Source organism: Spermophilus citellus (genome assembly GCF_964194105.1).
Source record: "Spermophilus citellus genome assembly, chromosome: 4".
In the NCBI taxonomy this organism is placed as follows: Eukaryota; Metazoa; Chordata; class Mammalia; order Rodentia; family Sciuridae; genus Spermophilus; species Spermophilus citellus.
In genome coordinates, this window is record NC_138185.1 from 96,023,016 (window position 1) to 96,041,809 (window position 18,794).

At 59.1% G+C, this 18,794-nt stretch overlaps 1 long non-coding RNA gene across 1 annotated transcript in view; it reads left to right on the forward strand.

The window, feature by feature from the left end:
• LOC308647604 overlaps nucleotides 1-17,547 on the forward strand; it is a 100,782-nt gene extending 83,235 nt beyond the window's left edge. Inside the window, exon 3 of the long non-coding RNA XR_014021663.1 lies at nucleotides 17,435-17,547. This is a non-coding gene — a long non-coding RNA (uncharacterized lncRNA). The remainder of the gene's footprint in view (nucleotides 1-17,434) is intronic.
• Nucleotides 17,548-18,794: the final 1,247 nt, after the last annotated feature.

An 18,794-nucleotide genomic window follows, 5' to 3' on the forward strand; every position in this document is an offset into this window, starting at 1 on the left:
AATACCGCCCGCTAAATGTGCTGGGTCGGGCCCCGGCCAGGCGAGGACGCCGTTGGTGCGTCCGGCGTGCTTGGATCGATGATGAGTCCTCCAATAACATTCCTTGGAAAAGCTGAACAAAATGAGTGAAAACCCACTACCGTCTCGCTCATCGTGACTGAGGTCCGGCACACGTTTGCAGAGGCCTAGGCAGAGGCAGAGGTGGCAGGGGCCAGGGATAGCTGCCGGGGCTTCCAATACTCGTCCTCCTCATGGGCGAATTCCTAGGCCGGGCCCATGCCCACAGCTGGGCTGTGGCCCCATCCCTGTGTGTGGGGCCGCTGGGTATTCTTGGCTGAGCAGAATCGGATGTTAAGCAGAGCCAGGGCTGCTGGGGAACAAGAGGTGTGAGGTGTGCAAGCGCCCTATTTTAAAGATTGGGATGACTTTGAGGCATGAGGTTGCCAGGAGAGGGCTAGACCTGGCCCTCCCTTTCTTAGAGCACCAGTGGGGGAGGTTGTAGCAGAACTTTTCGCAGCGGGCTGGAGTGTGGAGGGAGGAGGGGAAGACAGGTACAAGGCGGATGGGCAAATTGCAGCAGGCATACCCCTGGTAAAGCCTAGAAGGTGCGGAAAGCAAGGCCTGTAGCAAAGTATCCTCCCAAGATGGCGTGTCCAGGTTCCCCGTGTGTGTGGATCCCTTCTCTGGATTCGGGATGCAGGACAGTGTATGGTGTGCCTTGGGAGTATACTCAGCCGACAGGAAGCTGGCATCGGAGAGGAGAGCCCTGGCACCGGGCCATTGTTCTCATGGAGCTTGTCACTTGTGTACACTCTTCAGGTGAAGGTGGCGGGCGAGGCAGGCGTGTCTGGTGGCTGAGTGGAGCATGCCCACCTCTGCTGAGGCCCTGGTGTCCTGTTTTGTGTTTGGCATCCCTGTGTTCGCGACTTGGACCGAGGCCGGAGAATGGCCAAGACGGTAAGCTTGGCTTGTCCACCTCCCCGGTGCCAAGCCAGTTGTTGGAGGCTATGAGGGTTATTGTGGAAATACCGCCCGCTAAATGTGCTGGGTCGGGCCCCGGCCGGCCAGGGGCGAGGATGCCGTTGGTGCGTCCGGCGTGCTTGGATCGATGATGAGTCCTCCAATAACATTCCTTGGAAAAGCTGAACAAAATGAGTGAAAACCCACTACCGTCTCGCTCATCGTGACTGAGGTCCGGCACACGTTGGCAGAGGCAGAGGCAGAGGTGGCAGGGGCCAGGGATAGCTGCCAGGGCTTCCAAATCTCGTCCTCCTCATGGGCGAATTCCTAGGCCTGGCCGATGACCACAGCTGGGCTGTGGCCCCGTCCCTGTGTGTGGGGCCGCTGGGTATTCTTGGGTGACCGGAATCGAATGCTCAGTAGAGCCAGGCCTGCTGGGGAAGAAGAGGTGTGAGGTGTCCAAGCGCCCTATTTTAAAGATTGGGATGACTTGGAGGCATGAGGTTGCCTGGAGAGGGCTAGCCCTGGCCCTCCCTTTGTTAGAGGGTCAGTGGGTGAGGGTGTAGCTGACCTTTTTGCAGCGGTCCTGGGCGGATGGGGCAAATTACAGCAGGCATACGCCTGGTGAAGCCTAGAAGGTGCGGAAAGCAAGGCCTGTAGCAAAGTATCCTCCCAAGATGGCGCGCCCAGGTTCCCCGTGTGTGTGGAACTAGCGCCCAGTTGCGGGATGTGGATCCCTTCTCTGGATTGGGGATGCAGGACAGTGTATGGTGAGTCTTGGGGAGTATACTCAGCCGACAGGAAGCTGGCATCGGAGAGGAGAGCCCTGGCACCGGGCCATTGTTCTCATGGTTGCTTGTCACATGTGTACACTCTTCAGGTGAAGGTGGCGGGTGAGGGAAGCGTGCCTGGTGGCTGAGTGGAGCGTGCCCACCTCTGCTGAGGCCCTGGGGTCCTGTTTTGTGTTTGGCATCCCTGTGTTCGCGACTTGGACCGAGGCCGGAGAATGGCCAAGACGGTAAGCTTGGCTTGTCCACCTCTCCCGTGCCAAGCTAGTTGTTGTAGGCTATGAGGGTTAGTGTGGAAATACCGCCAGCTAAATGTGCTCGGTCGGGCCCCGGCCCGGCGAGGGGCGAGAACGCCTTTGGTGCGTCCGGCGTGCTTGGATCGATGATGAGTCCTCCAATAACATTCCTTGGAAAAGCTGAACAAAATGAGTGAAAACCCACTACCGTCTCGCTCATCGTGACTGAGGTCCGGCACACGTTTGCAGAGGCCTAGGCAGAGGCAGAGGTGGCAGGGGCCAGGGATAGCTGCCGGGGCTTCCAATACTCGTCCTCCTCATGGGCGAATTCCTAGGCCGGGCCGATGCCCACAGCTGGGCTGTGGCCCCATCCCTGTGCGTGGGGCCGCTGGGTATTCTTGGCTGAGCAGAATCGGATGTTAAGCAGAGCCAGGCCTGCTGGGGAACAAGAGGTGTGAGGTGTGCAAGCGCCCTATTTTAAAGGTTGGGATGACTTTGAGGCATGAGGTTGCCAGGAGAGGGCTAGACCTGGCCCTCCCTTTCTTAGAGCACCAGTGGGGGAGGTTGTAGCAGAACTTTTCGCAGTGGGCTGGAGGGTGGAGGGAGGAGGGGAAGACAGGTACAAGGCGGATGGGCAAATTGCAGCAGGCATACCCCTGGTGAAGCCTAGAAGGTGCGGAAAGCAAGGCCTGTAGCAAAGTATCCTCCCAAGATGGCGTGCCCAGGTTCCCCGTGTCTGTGGATCCCTTCTCTGGATTCGGGATGCAGGACAGTGTATGGTGTGCCTTGGGAGTATACTCAGCCGACAGGAAGCTGGCATCGGAGAGGAGAGCCCTGGCACTGGGCCATTGTTCTCATGGAGCTTGTCACTTGTGTACACTCTTCAGGTGAAGGTGGCGGGCGAGGCAGGCGTGTCTGGTGGCTGAGTGGAGCGTGCCCACCTCTGCTGAGGCCCTGGGGTCCTGTTTTGTGTTTGGCATCCCTGTGTTCGCGACTTGGACCGAGGCCGGAGAATGGCCAAGACGGTAAGCTTGGCTTGTCCACCTCCCCCGTGCCAAGCCAGTTGTTGGAGGCTATGAGGGTTATTGTGGAAATACCGCCCGCTAAATGTGCTGGGTCGGGCCCCGGCCGGCCAGGGGCGAGGATGCCGTTGGTGCGTCCGGCGTGCTTGGATCGATGATGAGTCCTCCAATAACATTCCTTGGAAAAGCTGAACAAAATGAGTGAAAACCCACTACCGTCTCGCTCATCGTGACTGAGGTCCGGCACACGTTGGCAGAGGCAGAGGCAGAGGTGGCAGGGGCCAGGGATAGCTGCCAGGGCTTCCAAACCTCGTCCTCCTCATGGGCGAATTCCTAGGCCTGGCCGATGCCCACAGCTGGGCTGTGGCCCCGTCCCTGTGTGTGGGGCCGCTGGGTATTCTTGGGTGACCGGAATCGAATGCTCAGTAGAGCCAGGCCTGCTGGGGAAGAAGAGGTGTGAGGTGTCCAAGCGCCCTATTTTAAAGATTGGGATGACTTGGAGGCATGAGGTTGCCTGGAGAGGGCTAGCCCTGGCCCTCCCTTTGTTAGAGGGTCAGTGGGTGAGGGTGTAGCTGACCTTTTTGCAGCGGTCCTGGGCGGATGGGGCAAATTACAGCAGGCATACGCCTGGTGAAGCCTAGAAGGTGCGGAAAGCAAGGCCTGTAGCAAAGTATCCTCCCAAGATGGCGCGCCCAGGTTCCCCGTGTGTGTGGAACTAGCGCCCAGTTGCGGGATGTGGATCCCTTCTCTGGATTGGGGATGCAGGACAGTGTATGGTGAGTCATGGGGAGTATACTCAGCCGACAGGAAGCTGGCATCGGAGAGGATTGCCCTGGCACCGGGCCATTGTTCTCATGGTTGCTTGTCACATGTGTACACTCTTCAGGTGAAGGTGGCGGGCGAGGGAAGCGTGCCTGGTGGCTGAGTGGAGCGTGCCCACCTCTGCTGAGGCCCTGGGGTCCTGTTTTGTGTTTGGCATCCCTGTGTTCGCGACTTGGACCGAGGCCGGAGAATGGCCAAGACGGTAAGCTTGGCTTGTCCACCTCCCCAGTGCCAAGCCAGTTGTTGGAGGCTATGAGGGTTAGTGTGGAAATACCGCCCGCTAAATGTGCTCGGTCGGGCCCCGGCCGGCCAGGGGCGAGGACGCCGTTGGTGCGTCCGGCGTGCTTGGATCGATGATGAGTCCTCCAATAACATTCCTTGGAAAAGCTGAACAAAATGAGTGAAAACCCACTACCGTCTCGCTCATCGTGACTGAGGTCCGGCACACGTTTGCAGAGGCCTAGGCAGAGGCAGAGGTGGCGGGGGCCAGGGATAACTGCCTGGGCTTCCAATACTCGTCCTCCTCATGGGCGAATTCCTAGGCCGGGCTGATGCCCACAGCTGGGCTGTGGCCCCGTCCCTGTGCGTGGGGCCGCTGGGTATTCTTGGGTGAGCGGAATCGAATGCTCAGTAGAGCCAGGCCTGCTGGGGAAGAAGAGTTGTGAGGTGTCCAAGCGCCCTATTTTAAAGATTGGGATGACTTGGAGGCATGAGGTTGCCTGGAGAGGGCTAGCCCTGGCCCTCCCTTTGTTAGAGGATCAGTGGGTGAGGGTGTAGCAGACCTTTTTGCAGCAGGCAGCGGGCTGGAGTGTGGAGGGTGGAGGGGGTACAGGTACAAGGCGGATGGGGCAAATTACAGCAGGCATACCCCTGGTGAAGCCTAGAAGGTGCGGAAAGCGAGGCCTGTAGCAAAGTATTTTCCCAAGATGGCGCGCCCAGGTTCCCCGTGTGTGTGGAACTAGCGCCCAGGTGCGGGATGTGGATCCCTTCTCTGGATTGGGGATGCAGGACAGTGTATGGTGAGTCTTGGGGAATATACTCAGCCGACAGGAAGCTGGCATCGGAGAGGAGAGGCCTGGCACCGGGCCATTGTTCTCATGGTTGCTTGTCACTTGTGTACACTCTTCAGGTGAAGGTGGCGGGCGAAGGAGGCGTGCCTGGTGGCTGAGTGGAGCGTGCCCACCTCTGCTGAGACCCTGGGGTCCTGTTTTGTGTTTGGCATCCCTGTGTTCGCGACTTGGACCGAGGCCGGAGAATGGCGAACGGTAAGCTTGGCTTGTCTACCTCCCCCGTGCCAAGCCAGTTGTTGGAGGCTATGAGGGTTAGTGTGGAAATACCGCCCGCTAAATGTGCTTGGTCGGGCCCCGGCCCGGCGAGGGGCGAGAACGCCGTTGGTGCGTCCGGCGTGCTTGGATCGATGATGAGTCCTCCAATAACATTCCTTGGAAAAGCTGAACAAAATGAGTGAAAACCCACTACCGTCTCGCTCATCGTGACTGAGGTCCGGCACACGTTGGCAGAGGCAGAGGCAGAGGTGGCAGGGGCCAGGGATAGCTGCCAGGGCTTCCAAACCTCGTCCTCCTCATGGGCGAATTCCTAGGCCTGGCCGATGCCCACAGCTGGGCTGTGGCCCCGTCCCTGTGTGTGGGGCCGCTGGGTATTCTTGGGTGACCGGAATCGAATGCTCAGTAGAGCCAGGCCTGCTGGGGAAGAAGAGGTGTGAGGTGTCCAAGCGCCCTATTTTAAAGATTGGGATGACTTGGAGGCATGAGGTTGCCTGGAGAGGGCTAGCCCTGGCCCTCCCTTTGTTAGAGGGTCAGTGGGTGAGGGTGTAGCTGACCTTTTTGCAGCGGTCCTGGGCGGATGGGGCAAATTACAGCAGGCATACGCCTGGTGAAGCCTAGAAGGTGCGGAAAGCAAGGCCTGTAGCAAAGTATCCTCCCAAGATGGCGCGCCCAGGTTCCCCGTGTGTGTGGAACTAGCGCCCAGTTGCGGGATGTGGATCCCTTCTCTGGATTGGGGATGCAGGACAGTGTATGGTGAGTCATGGGGAGTATACTCAGCCGACAGGAAGCTGGCATCGGAGAGGATTGCCCTGGCACCGGGCCATTGTTCTCATGGTTGCTTGTCACATGTGTACACTCTTCAGGTGAAGGTGGCGGGCGAGGGAAGCGTGCCTGGTGGCTGAGTGGAGCGTGCCCACCTCTGCTGAGGCCCTGGGGTCCTGTTTTGTGTTTGGCATCCCTGTGTTCGCGACTTGGACCGAGGCCGGAGAATGGCCAAGACGGTAAGCTTGGCTTGTCCACCTCCCCAGTGCCAAGCCAGTTGTTGGAGGCTATGAGGGTTAGTGTGGAAATACCGCCCGCTAAATGTGCTCGGTCGGGCCCCGGCCGGCCAGGGGCGAGGACGCCGTTGGTGCGTCCGGCGTGCTTGGATCGATGATGAGTCCTCCAATAACATTCCTTGGAAAAGCTGAACAAAATGAGTGAAAACCCACTACCGTCTCGCTCATCGTGACTGAGGTCCGGCACACGTTTGCAGAGGCCTAGGCAGAGGCAGAGGTGGCGGGGGCCAGGGATAACTGCCTGGGCTTCCAATACTCGTCCTCCTCATGGGCGAATTCCTAGGCCGGGCTGATGCCCACAGCTGGGCTGTGGCCCCGTCCCTGTGCGTGGGGCCGCTGGGTATTCTTGGGTGAGCGGAATCGAATGCTCAGTAGAGCCAGGCCTGCTGGGGAAGAAGAGTTGTGAGGTGTCCAAGCGCCCTATTTTAAAGATTGGGATGACTTGGAGGCATGAGGTTGCCTGGAGAGGGCTAGCCCTGGCCCTCCCTTTGTTAGAGGATCAGTGGGTGAGGGTGTAGCAGACCTTTTTGCAGCAGGCAGCGGGCTGGAGTGTGGAGGGTGGAGGGGGTACAGGTACAAGGCGGATGGGGCAAATTACAGCAGGCATACCCCTGGTGAAGCCTAGAAGGTGCGGAAAGCGAGGCCTGTAGCAAAGTATTTTCCCAAGATGGCGCGCCCAGGTTCCCCGTGTGTGTGGAACTAGCGCCCAGGTGCGGGATGTGGATCCCTTCTCTGGATTGGGGATGCAGGACAGTGTATGGTGAGTCTTGGGGAATATACTCAGCCGACAGGAAGCTGGCATCGGAGAGGAGAGGCCTGGCACCGGGCCATTGTTCTCATGGTTGCTTGTCACTTGTGTACACTCTTCAGGTGAAGGTGGCGGGCGAAGGAGGCGTGCCTGGTGGCTGAGTGGAGCGTGCCCACCTCTGCTGAGACCCTGGGGTCCTGTTTTGTGTTTGGCATCCCTGTGTTCGCGACTTGGACCGAGGCCGGAGAATGGCGAACGGTAAGCTTGGCTTGTCTACCTCCCCCGTGCCAAGCCAGTTGTTGGAGGCTATGAGGGTTAGTGTGGAAATACCGCCCGCTAAATGTGCTTGGTCGGGCCCCGGCCCGGCGAGGGGCGAGAACGCCGTTGGTGCGTCCGGCGTGCTTGGATCGATGATGAGTCCTCCAATAACATTCCTTGGAAAAGCTGAACAAAATGAGTGAAAACCCACTACCGTCTCGCTCATCGTGACTGAGGTCCGGCACACGTTTGCAGAGGCCTAGGCAGAGGCAGAGGTGGCAGGGGCCAGGGATAGCTGCCGGGGCTTCCAATACTCGTCCTCCTCATGGGCGAATTCCTAGGCCGGGCCGATGCCCACAGCTGGGCTGTGGCCCCATCCCTGTGCGTGGGGCCGCTGGGTATTCTTGGCTGAGCAGAATCGGATGTTAAGCAGAGCCAGGCCTGCTGGGGAACAAGAGGTGTGAGGTGTGCAAGCGCCCTATTTTAAAGGTTGGGATGACTTTGAGGCATGAGGTTGCCAGGAGAGGGCTAGACCTGGCCCTCCCTTTCTTAGAGCACCAGTGGGGGAGGTTGTAGCAGAACTTTTCGCAGCGGGCTGGAGTGTGGAGGGAGGAGGGGAAGACAGGTACAAGGCGGATGGGCAAATTGCAGCAGGCATACCCCTGGTGAAGCCTGGAAGGTTTGGAAAGCAAGGCCTGTAGCAAAGTATCCTCCCAAGATGGCGTGCCCAGGTTCCCCGTGTCTGTGGATCCCTTCTCTGGATTCGGGATGCAGGACAGTGTATGGTGTGCCTTGGGAGTATACTCAGCCGACAGGAAGCTGGCATCGGAGAGGAGAGCCCTGGCACCGGGCCATTGTTCTCATGGAGCTTGTCACTTGTGTACACTCTTCAGGTGAAGGTGGCGGGCGAGGCAGGCGTGTCTGGTGGCTGAGTGGAGCGTGCCCACCTCTGCTGAGGCCCTGGGGTCCTGTTTTGTGTTTGGCATCCCTGTGTTCGCGACTTGGACCGAGGCCGGAGAATGGCCAAGACGGTAAGCTTGGCTTGTCCACCTCCCCCGTGCCAAGCCAGTTGTTGGAGGCTATGAGGGTTATTGTGGAAATACCGCCCGCTAAATGTGCTGGGTCGGGCCCCGGCCGGCCAGGGGCGAGGACGCCGTTGGTGCGTCCGGCGTGCTTGGATCAATGATGAGTCCTCCAATAACATTCCTTGGAAAAGCTGAACAAAATGAGTGAAAACCCACTACCGTCTCGCTCATCGTGACTGAGGTCCGGCACACGTTGGCAGAGGCAGAGGCAGAGGTGGCAGGGGCCAGGGATAGCTGCCAGGGCTTCCAAATCTCGTCCTCCTCCTGGGCGAATTCCTAGGCCTGGCCGATGCCCACAGCTGGGCTGTGGCCCCGTCCCTGTGTGTGGGGCCGCTGGGTATTCTTGGGTGACCGGAATCGAATGCTCAGTAGAGCCAGGCCTGCTGGGGAAGAAGAGGTGTGAGGTGTCCAAGCGCCCTATTTTAAAGATTGGGATGACTTGGAGGCATGAGGTTGCCTGGAGAGGGCTAGCCCTGGCCCTCCCTTTGTTAGAGGATCAGTGGGTGAGGGTGTAGCAGACCTTTTTGCAGCGGGCAACGGGCTGGAGTGTGGAGGGTGGAGGGGCGACAGGTACAAGGCGGATGGGGCAAATTACAGCAGGCATACCCCTGGTGAAGCCTAGAAGGTGCGGAAAGCGAGGCCTGTAGCAAAGTATCCTCCCAAGATGGCGCGCCCAGGTTCCCTGTGTGTGTGGAACTAGCGCCCAGGTGCGGGATGTGGATCCCTTCTCTGGATTGGGGATGCAGGACAGTGTATGGTGAGTCTTGGGGAATATACTCAGCCGACAGGAAGCTGGCATCGGAGAGGAGAGCCCTGGCACCGGGCCATTGTTCTCATGGTTGCTTGTCACTTGTGTACACTCTTCAGGTGAAGGTGGCGGGCGAGGGAGGCGTGCCTGGTGGCTGAGTGGAGCGTGCCCACCTCTGCTGAGACCCTGGGGTCCTGTTTTGTGTTTGGCATCCCTGTGTTCGCGACTTGGACCGAGGCCGGAGAATGGCGAAGACGGTAAGCTTGGCTTGTCCACCTCTCCCGTGCCAAGCCAGTTGTTGGAGGCTATGAGGGTTAGTGTGGAAATACCGCCCGCTAAATGTGCTGGGTAGGGCCCCGGCCAGGCGAGGACGCCGTTGGTGCGTCCGGCGTGCTTGGATCGATGATGAGTCCTCCAATAACATTCCTTGGAAAAGCTGAACAAAATGAGTGAAAACCCACTACCGTCTCGCTCATCGTGACTGAGGTCCGGCACACGTTTGCAGAGGCCTAGGCAGAGGCAGAGGTGGCAGGGGCCAGGGATAGCTGCCGGGGCTTCCAATACTCGTCCTCCTCATGGGCGAATTCCTAGGCCGGGCCCATGCCCACAGCTGGGCTGTGGCCCCATCCCTGTGCGTGGGGCCGCTGGGTATTCTTGGCTGAGCAGAATCGGATGTTAAGCAGAGCCAGGCCTGCTGGGGAACAAGAGGTGTGAGGTGTGCAAGCGCCCTATTTTAAAGGTTGGGATGACTTTGAGGCATGAGGTTGCCAGGAGAGGGCTAGACCTGGCCCTCCCTTTCTTAGAGCACCAGTGGGGGAGGTTGTAGCAGAACTTTTCGCAGCGGGCTGGAGTGTGGAGGGAGGAGGGGAAGACAGGTACAAGGCGGATGGGCAAATTGCAGCAGGCATACCCCTGGTAAAGCCTAGAAGGTGCGGAAAGCAAGGCCTGTAGCAAAGTATCCTCCCAAGATGGCGTGTCCAGGTTCCCCGTGTGTGTGGATCCCTTCTCTGGATTCGGGATGCAGGACAGTGTATGGTGTGCCTTGGGAGTATACTCAGCCGACAGGAAGCTGGCATCGGAGAGGAGAGCCCTGGCACCGGGCCATTGTTCTCATGGAGCTTGTCACTTGTGTACACTCTTCAGGTGAAGGTGGCGGGCGAGGCAGGCGTGTCTGGTGGCTGAGTGGAGCATGCCCACCTCTGCTGAGGCCCTGGGGTCCTGTTTTGTGTTTGGTATCCCTGTGTTCGCGACTTGGACCGAGGCCGGAGAATGGCCAAGACGGTAAGCTTGGCTTGTCCACCTCCCCGGTGCCAAGCCAGTTGTTGGAGGCTATGAGGGTTATTGTGGAAATACCGCCCACTAAATGTGCTGGGTCGGGCCCCGGCCGGCCAGGGGCGATGATGCCGTTGGTGCGTCCGGCGTGCTTGGATCGATGATGAGTCCTCCAATAACATTCCTTAGAAAAGCTGAACAAAATGAGTGAAAACCCACTACCGTCTCGCTCATGGTGACTGAGGTCCGGCGCACGTTGGCAGAGGCAGAGGCAGAGGTGGCAGGGGCCAGGGATAGCTGCCAGGGCTTCCAAATCTCGTCCTCCTCCTGGGCGAATTCCTAGGCCTGGCCGATGCCCACAGCTGGGCTGTGGCCCCGTCCCTGTGTGTGGGGCCGCTGGGTATTCTTGGGTGACCGGAATCGAATGCTCAGTAGAGCCAGGCCTGCTGGGGAAGAAGAGGTGTGAGGTGTCCAAGCGCCCTATTTTAAAGATTGGGATGACTTGGAGGCATGAGGTTGCCTGGAGAGGGCTAGCCCTGGCCCTCCCTTTGTTAGAGGGTCAGTGGGTGAGGGTGTAGCTGACCTCTTTGCAGCGGTCCTGGGCGGATGGGGCAAATTACAGCAGGCATACGCCTGGTGAAGCCTAGAAGGTGCGGAAAGCAAGGCCTGTAGCAAAGTATCCTCCCAAGATGGCGCGCCCAGGTTCCCCGTGTGTGTGGAACTAGCGCCCAGTTGCGGGATGTGGATCCCTTCTCTGGATTGGGGATGCAGGACAGTGTATGGTGAGTCTTGGGGAGTATACTCAGCCGACAGGAAGCTGGCATCGGAGAGGAGAGCCCTGGCACCGGGCCATTGTTCTCATGGTTGCTTGTCACATGTGTACACTCTTCAGGTGAAGGTGGCGGGTGAGGGAAGCGTGCCTGGTGGCTGAGTGGAGCGTGCCCACCTCTGCTGAGGCCCTGGGGTCCTGTTTTGTGTTTGGCATCCCTGTGTTCGCGACTTGGACCGAGGCCGGAGAATGGCCAAGACGGTAAGCTTGGCTTGTCCACCTCTCCCGTGCCAAGCCAGTTGTTGGAGGCTATGAGGGTTAGTGTGGAAATACCGCCAGCTAAATGTGCTCGGTCGGGCCCCGGCCCGGCGAGGGGCGAGAACGCCGTTGGTGCGTCCGGCGTGCTTGGATCGATGATGAGTCCTCCAATAACATTCCTTGGAAAAGCTGAACAAAATGAGTGAAAACCCACTACCGTCTCGCTCATTGTGACTGAGGTCCGGCACACATTTGCAGAGGCCTAGGCAGAGGCAGAGGTGGCAGGGGCCAGGGATAGCTGCCGGGGCTTCCAATACTCTTCCTCCTCATGGGCGAATTCCTAGGCCGGGCCCATGCCCACAGCTGGGCTGTGGCCCCATCCCTGTGCGTGGGGCCGCTGGGTATTCTTGGCTGAGCAGAATCGGATGTTAAGCAGAGCCAGGCCTGCTGGGGAACAAGAGGTGTGAGGTGTGCAAGCGCCCTATTTTAAAGGTTGGGATGACTTTGAGGCATGAGGTTGCCAGGAGAGGGCTAGACCTGGCCCTCCCTTTCTTAGAGCACCAGTGGGGGAGGTTGTAGCAGAACTTTTCGCAGTGGGCTGGAGTGTGGAGGGAGGAGGGGAAGACAGGTACAAGGCGGATGGGCAAATTGCAGCAGGCATACCCCTGGTGAAGCCTAGAAGGTGCGGAAAGCAAGGCCTGTAGCAAAGTATCCTCCCAAGATGGCGTGCCCAGGTTCCCCGTGTCTGTGGATCCCTTCTCTGGATTCGGGATGCAGGACAGTGTATGGTGTGCCTTGGGAGTATACTCAGCCGACAGGAAGCTGGCATCGGAGAGGAGAGCCCTGGCACCGGGCCATTGTTCTCATGGAGCTTGTCACTTGTGTACACTCTTCAGGTGAAGGTGGCGGGCGAGGCAGGCGTGTCTGGTGGCTGAGTGGAGCGTGCCCACCTCTGCTGAGGCCCTGGGGTCCTGTTTTGTGTTTGGCATCCCTGTGTTCGCGACTTGGACCGAGGCCGGAGAATGGCCAAGACGGTAAGCTTGGCTTGTCCACCTCCCCCGTGCCAAGCCAGTTGTTGGAGGCTATGAGGGTTATTGTGGAAATACCGCCCGCTAAATGTGCTGGGTCGGGCCCCGGCCGGCCAGGGGCGAGGACGCCGTTGGTGCGTCCGGCGTGCTTGGATCAATGATGAGTCCTCCAATAACATTCCTTGGAAAAGCTGAACAAAATGAGTGAAAACCCACTACCGTCTCGCTCATCGTGACTGAGGTCCGGCACACGTTGGCAGAGGCAGAGGCAGAGGTGGCAGGGGCCAGGGATAGCTGCCAGGGCTTCCAAATCTCGTCCTCCTCATGGGCGAATTCCTAGGCCTGGCCGATGACCACAGCTGGGCTGTGGCCCCGTCCCTGTGTGTGGGGCCGCTGGGTATTCTTGGGTGACCGGAATCGAATGCTCAGTAGAGCCAGGCCTGCTGGGGAAGAAGAGGTGTGAGGTGTCCAAGCGCCCTATTTTAAAGATTGGGATGACTTGGAGGCATGAGGTTGCCTGGAGAGGGCTAGCCCTGGCCCTCCCTTTGTTAGAGGATCAGTGGGTGAGGGTGTAGCAGACCTTTTTGCAGCGGGCAGCGGGCTGGAGTGTGGAGGGTGGAGGGGGGACAGGTACAAGGCGGATGGGGCAAATTACAGCAGGCATACCCCTGGTGAAGCCTAGAAGGTGCGGAAAGCGAGGCCTGTAGCAAAGTATCCTCCCAAGATGGCGCGCCCAGGTTCCCCGTGTGTGTGGAACTAGCGCCCAGGTGCGGGATGTGGATCCCTTCTCTGGATTGGGGATGCAGGACAGTGTATGGTGAGTCTTGGGGAATATACTCAGCCGACAGGAAGCTGGCATCGGAGAGGAGAGCCCTGGCACCGGGCCATTGTTCTCATGGTTGCTTGTCACTTGTGTACACTCTTCAGGTGAAGGTGGCGGGCGAGGGAGGCGTGCCTGGTGGCTGAGTGGAGCGTGCCCACCTCTGCTGAGACCCTGGGGTCCTGTTTTGTGTTTGGCATCCCTGTGTTCGCGACTTGGACCGAGGCCGGAGAATGGCGAAATCGGTAAGCTTGGCTTGTCCACCTCTCCCGTGCCAAGCCAGTTGTTGGAGGCTATGAGGGTTAGTGTGGAAATACCGCCCGCTAAATGTGCTGGGTCGGGCCCCGGCCAGGCGAGGACGCCGTTGGTGCGTCCGGCGTGCTTGGATCGATGATGAGTCCTCCAATAACATTCCTTGGAAAAGCTGAACAAAATGAGTGAAAACCCACTACCGTCTCGCTCATCGTGACTGAGGTCCGGCACACGTTGGCAGAGGCAGAGGCAGAGGTGGCAGGGGCCAGGGATAGCTGCCAGGGCTTCCAAATCTCGTCCTCCTCATGGGCGAATTCCTAGGCCTGGCCGATGCCCACAGCTGGGCTGTGGCCCCGTCCCTGTGTGTGGGGCCGCTGGGTATTCTTGGGTGACCGGAATCGAATGCTCAGTAGAGCCAGGCCTGCTGGGGAAGAAGAGGTGTGAGGTGTCCAAGCGCCCTATTTTAAAGATTGGGATGACTTGGAGGCATGAGGTTGCCTGGAGAGGGCTAGCCCTGGCCCTCCCTTTGTTAGAGGGTCAGTGGGTGAGGGTGTAGCTGACCTTTTTGCAGCGGTCCTGGGCGGATGGGGCAAATTACAGCAGGCATACGCCTGGTGAAGCCTAGAAGGTGCGGAAAGCAAGGCCTGTAGCAAAGTATCCTCCCAAGATGGCGCGCCCAGGTTCCCCGTGTGTGTGGAACTAGCGCCCAGGTGCGGGATGTGGATCCCTTCTCTGGATTGGGGATGCAGGACAGTGTATGGTGAGTCTTGGGGAGTATACTCAGCCGACAGGAAGCTGGCATCGGAGAGGAGAGCCCTGGCACCGGGCCATTGTTCTCATGGTTGCTTGTCACATGTGTACACTCTTCAGGTGAAGGTGGCGGGTGAGGGAAGCGTGCCTGGTGGCTGAGTGGAGCGTGCCCACCTCTGCTGAGGCCCTGGGGTCCTGTTTTGTGTTTGGCATCCCTGTGTTCGCGACTTGGACCGAGGCCGGAGAATGGCCAAGACGGTAAGCTTGGCTTGTCCACCTCTCCCGTGCCAAGCCAGTTGTTGGAGGCTATGAGGGTTAGTGTGGAAATACCGCCAGCTAAATGTGCTCGGTCGGGCCCCGGCCCGGCGAGGGGCGAGAACGCCGTTGGTGCGTCCGGCGTGCTTGGATCGATGATGAGTCCTCCAATAACATTCCTTGGAAAAGCTGAACAAAATGAGTGAAAACCCACTACCGTCTCGCTCATCGTGACTGAGGTCCGGCACACATTTGCAGAGGCCTAGGCAGAGGCAGAGGTGGCAGGGGCCAGGGATAGCTGCCGGGGCTTCCAATACTCGTCCTCCTCATGGGCGAATTCCTAGGCCGGGCCCATGCCCACAGCTGGGCTGTGGCCCCATCCCTGTGCGTGGGGCCGCTGGGTATTCTTGGCTGAGCAGAATCGGATGTTAAGCAGAGCCAGGCCTGCTGGGGAACAAGAGGTGTGAGGTGTGCAAGCGCCCTATTTTAAAGGTTGGGATGACTTTGAGGCATGAGGTTGCCAGGAGAGGGCTAGACCTGGCCCTCCCTTTCTTAGAGCACCAGTGGGGGAGGTTGTAGCAGAACTTTTCGCAGTGGGCTGGAGTGTGGAGGGAGGAGGGGAAGACAGGTACAAGGCGGATGGGCAAATTGCAGCAGGCATACCCCTGGTGAAGCCTAGAAGGTGCGGAAAGCAAGGCCTGTCGCAAAGTATCCTCCCAAGATGGCGTGCCCAGGTTCCCCGTGTCTGTGGATCCCTTCTCTGGATTCGGGATGCAGGACAGTGTATGGTGTGCCTTGGGAGTATACTCAGCCGACAGGAAGCTGGCATCGGAGAGGAGAGCCCTGGCACCGGGCCATTGTTCTCATGGAGCTTGTCACTTGTGTACACTCTTCAGGTGAAGGTGGCGGGCGAGGCAGGCGTGTCTGGTGGCTGAGTGGAGCGTGCCCACCTCTGCTGAGGCCCTGGGGTCCTGTTTTGTGTTTGGCATCCCTGTGTTCGCGACTTGGACCGAGGCCGGAGAATGGCCAAGACGGTAAGCTTGGCTTGTCCACCTCCCCCGTGCCAAGCCAGTTGTTGGAGGCTATGAGGGTTATTGTGGAAATACCGCCCGCTAAATGTGCTGGGTCGGGCCCCGGCCGGCCAGGGGCGAGGACGCCGTTGGTGCGTCCGGCGTGCTTGGATCAATGATGAGTCCTCCAATAACATTCCTTGGAAAAGCTGAACAAAATGAGTGAAAACCCACTACCGTCTCGCTCATCGTGACTGAGGTCCGGCACACGTTGGCAGAGGCAGAGGCAGAGGTGGCAGGGGCCAAGGATAGCTGCCAGGGCTTCCAAATCTCGTCCTCCTCATGGGCGAATTCCTAGGCCTGGCCGATGACCACAGCTGGGCTGTGGCCCCGTCCCTGTGTGTGGGGCCGCTGGGTATTCTTGGGTGACCGGAATCGAATGCTCAGTAGAGCCAGGCCTGCTGGGGAAGAAGAGGTGTGAGGTGTCCAAGCGCCCTATTTTAAAGATTGGGATGACTTGGAGGCATGAGGTTGCCTGGAGAGGGCTAGCCCTGGCCCTCCCTTTGTTAGAGGATCAGTGGGTGAGGGTGTAGCAGACCTTTTTGCAGCGGGCAGCGGGCTGGAGTGTGGAGGGTGGAGGGGGGACAGGTACAAGGCGGATGGGGCAAATTACAGCAGGCATACCCCTGGTGAAGCCTAGAAGGTGCGGAAAGCGAGGCCTGTAGCAAAGTATCCTCCCAAGATGGCGCGCCCAGGTTCCCCGTGTGTGTGGAACTAGCGCCCAGGTGCGGGATGTGGATCCCTTCTCTGGATTGGGGATGCAGGACAGTGTATGGTGAGTCTTGGGGAATATACTCAGCCGACAGGAAGCTGGCATCGGAGAGGAGAGCCCTGGCACCGGGCCATTGTTCTCATGGTTGCTTGTCACTTGTGTACACTCTTCAGGTGAAGGTGGCGGGCGAGGGAGGCGTGCCTGGTGGCTGAGTGGAGCGTGCCCACCTCTGCTGAGACCCTGGGGTCCTGTTTTGTGTTTGGCATCCCTGTGTTCGCGACTTGGACCGAGGCCGGAGAATGGCCAAGACGGTAAGCTTGGCTTGTCCACCTCCCCAGTGCCAAGCCAGTTGTTGGAGGCTATGAGGGTTAGTGTGGAAATACCGCCCGCTAAATGTGCTGGGTCGGGCCCCGGCCGGCCAGGGGCGAGGACGCCGTTGGTGCGTCCGGCGTGCTTGGATCGATGATGAGTCCTCCAATAACATTCCTTGGAAAAGCTGAACAAAATGAGTGAAAACCCACTACCGTCTCGCTCATCGTGACTGAGGTCCGGCACACGTTGGCAGAGGCAGAGGCAGAGGCAGAGGTGGCAGGGGCCAGGGATAGCTGCCGGGGCTGCCAATACTCGTCCTCCTCATGGGCGAATTCCTAGGCCGAGCTGATGCCCACAGCTGGGCTGTGGCCCCGTCCCTGTGCGTGGGGCCGCTGGGTATTCTTGGGTGAGCGGAATCGAATGCTCAGTAGAGCCAGGCCTGCTGGTGAACAAGAGGTGTGAGGTGTCCAAGCGCCCTATTTTAAAGATTGGGATGACTTGGAGGCATGAGGTTGCCTGGAGAGGGCTAGCCCTGGCCCTCCCTTTGTTAGAGGATCAGTGGGTGTGGGTGTAGCAGACCTTTTGCAGCGGGCAGCAGGCTGGAGTGTGGAGGGTGGAGGGGGTACAGGTACAAGGCGGATGGGGCAAATTACAGCAGGCATACCCCTGGTGAAGCCTAGAAGGTGCGGAAAGCGAGGCCTGTAGCAAAGTATCCTCCCAAGATGGCGCGCCCAGGTTCCCCGTGTGTGTGGAACTAGCGCCCAGGTGCGGGATGTGGATCCCTTCTCTGGATTGGGGATGCAGGACAGTGTATGGTGAGTCTTGGGGAATATACTCAGCCGATGGGAAGCTGGCATCGGAGAGGAGAGCCCTGGCACCGGGCCATTGTTCTCATGGTTGCTTGTCACTTGTGTACACTCTTCAGGTGAAGGTGGTGGGCGAGGGAGGCGTGCCTGGTGGCTGAGTGGAGCGTGCCCACCTCTGCTGAGACCCTCGGGTCCTGTTTTGTGTTTGGCATCCCTGTGTTCGCGACTTGGACCGAGGCCGGAGAATGGCGAAGACGGTAAGCTTGGCTTGTCCACCTCTCCCGTGCCAAGCCAGTTGTTGGAGGCTATGAGGGTTAGTGTGGAAATATCGCCCGCTAAATGTGCTGGGTCGGGCCCCGGCCAGGCGAGGGGCGAGGACGCCGTTGGTGCGTCCGGCGTGCTTGGATCGATGATGAGTCCTCCAATAACATTCCTTGGAAAAGCTGAACAAAATGAGTGAAAACCCACTACCGTCTCGCTCATCGTGACTGAGGTCCGGCACACGTTTGCAGAGGCCTAGGCAGAGGCAGAAGTGGCAGGGGCCAGGGATAGCTGCCGGGGCTTCCAATACTCGTCCTCCTCATGGGGGAATTCCTAGCCCGGGCCGATGCCCACAGCTGGGCTGTGGTCCCATCCCTGTGCGTGGGGCCGCTGGGTATTCTTGGCTGAGCAGAATCGGATGTTAAGCAGAGCCAGGCCTGCTGGGGAACAAGAGGTGTGAGGTGTGCAAGCGCCCTATTTTAAAGTTGGGATGACTTTGAGGCATGAGGTTGCCAGGAAAGGGCTAGACCTGGCCCTCCCTTTCTTAGAGCACCAGTGGGGGAGGTTGTAGCAGAACTTTTCGCAGCGGGCTGGAGTGTGGAGGGAGGAGGGGAAGACAGGTACAAGGCGGATCGGCAAATTGCAGCAGGCATACCCCTGGTGAAGCCTAGAAGGTTTGGAAAGCAAGGCCTGTAGCAAAGTATCCTCCCAAGATGGTGTGCCCAGGTTCCCCGTGTGTGTGGATCCCTTCTCTGGATTCGGGATGCAGGACAGTGTATGGTGTGCCTTGGGAGTATACTCAGCCGACAGGAAGCTGGCATCGGAGAGGAGAGCCCTGGCACCGGGCCATTGTTCTCATGGAGCTTGTCACTTGTGTACACTCTTCAGGTGAAGGTGGCGGGCGAGGCAGGCGTGTCTGGTGGCTGAGTGGAGCGTGCCCACCTCTGCTGAGGCCCTGGGGTCCTGTTTTGTGTTTGGCATCCCTGTGTTCGCGACTTGGACCGAGGCCGGAGAATGGCCAAGACGGTAAGCTTGGCTTGTCCACCTCCCCCGTGCCAAGCCAGTTGTTGGAGGCTATGAGGGTTATTGTGGAAATACCGCCCGCTAAATGTGCTGGGTCGGGCCCCGGCCGGCCAGGGGCGAGGACGCCGTTGGTGCGTCCGGCGTGCTTGGATCCATGATGAGTCCTCCAATAACATTCCTTGGAAAAGCTGAACA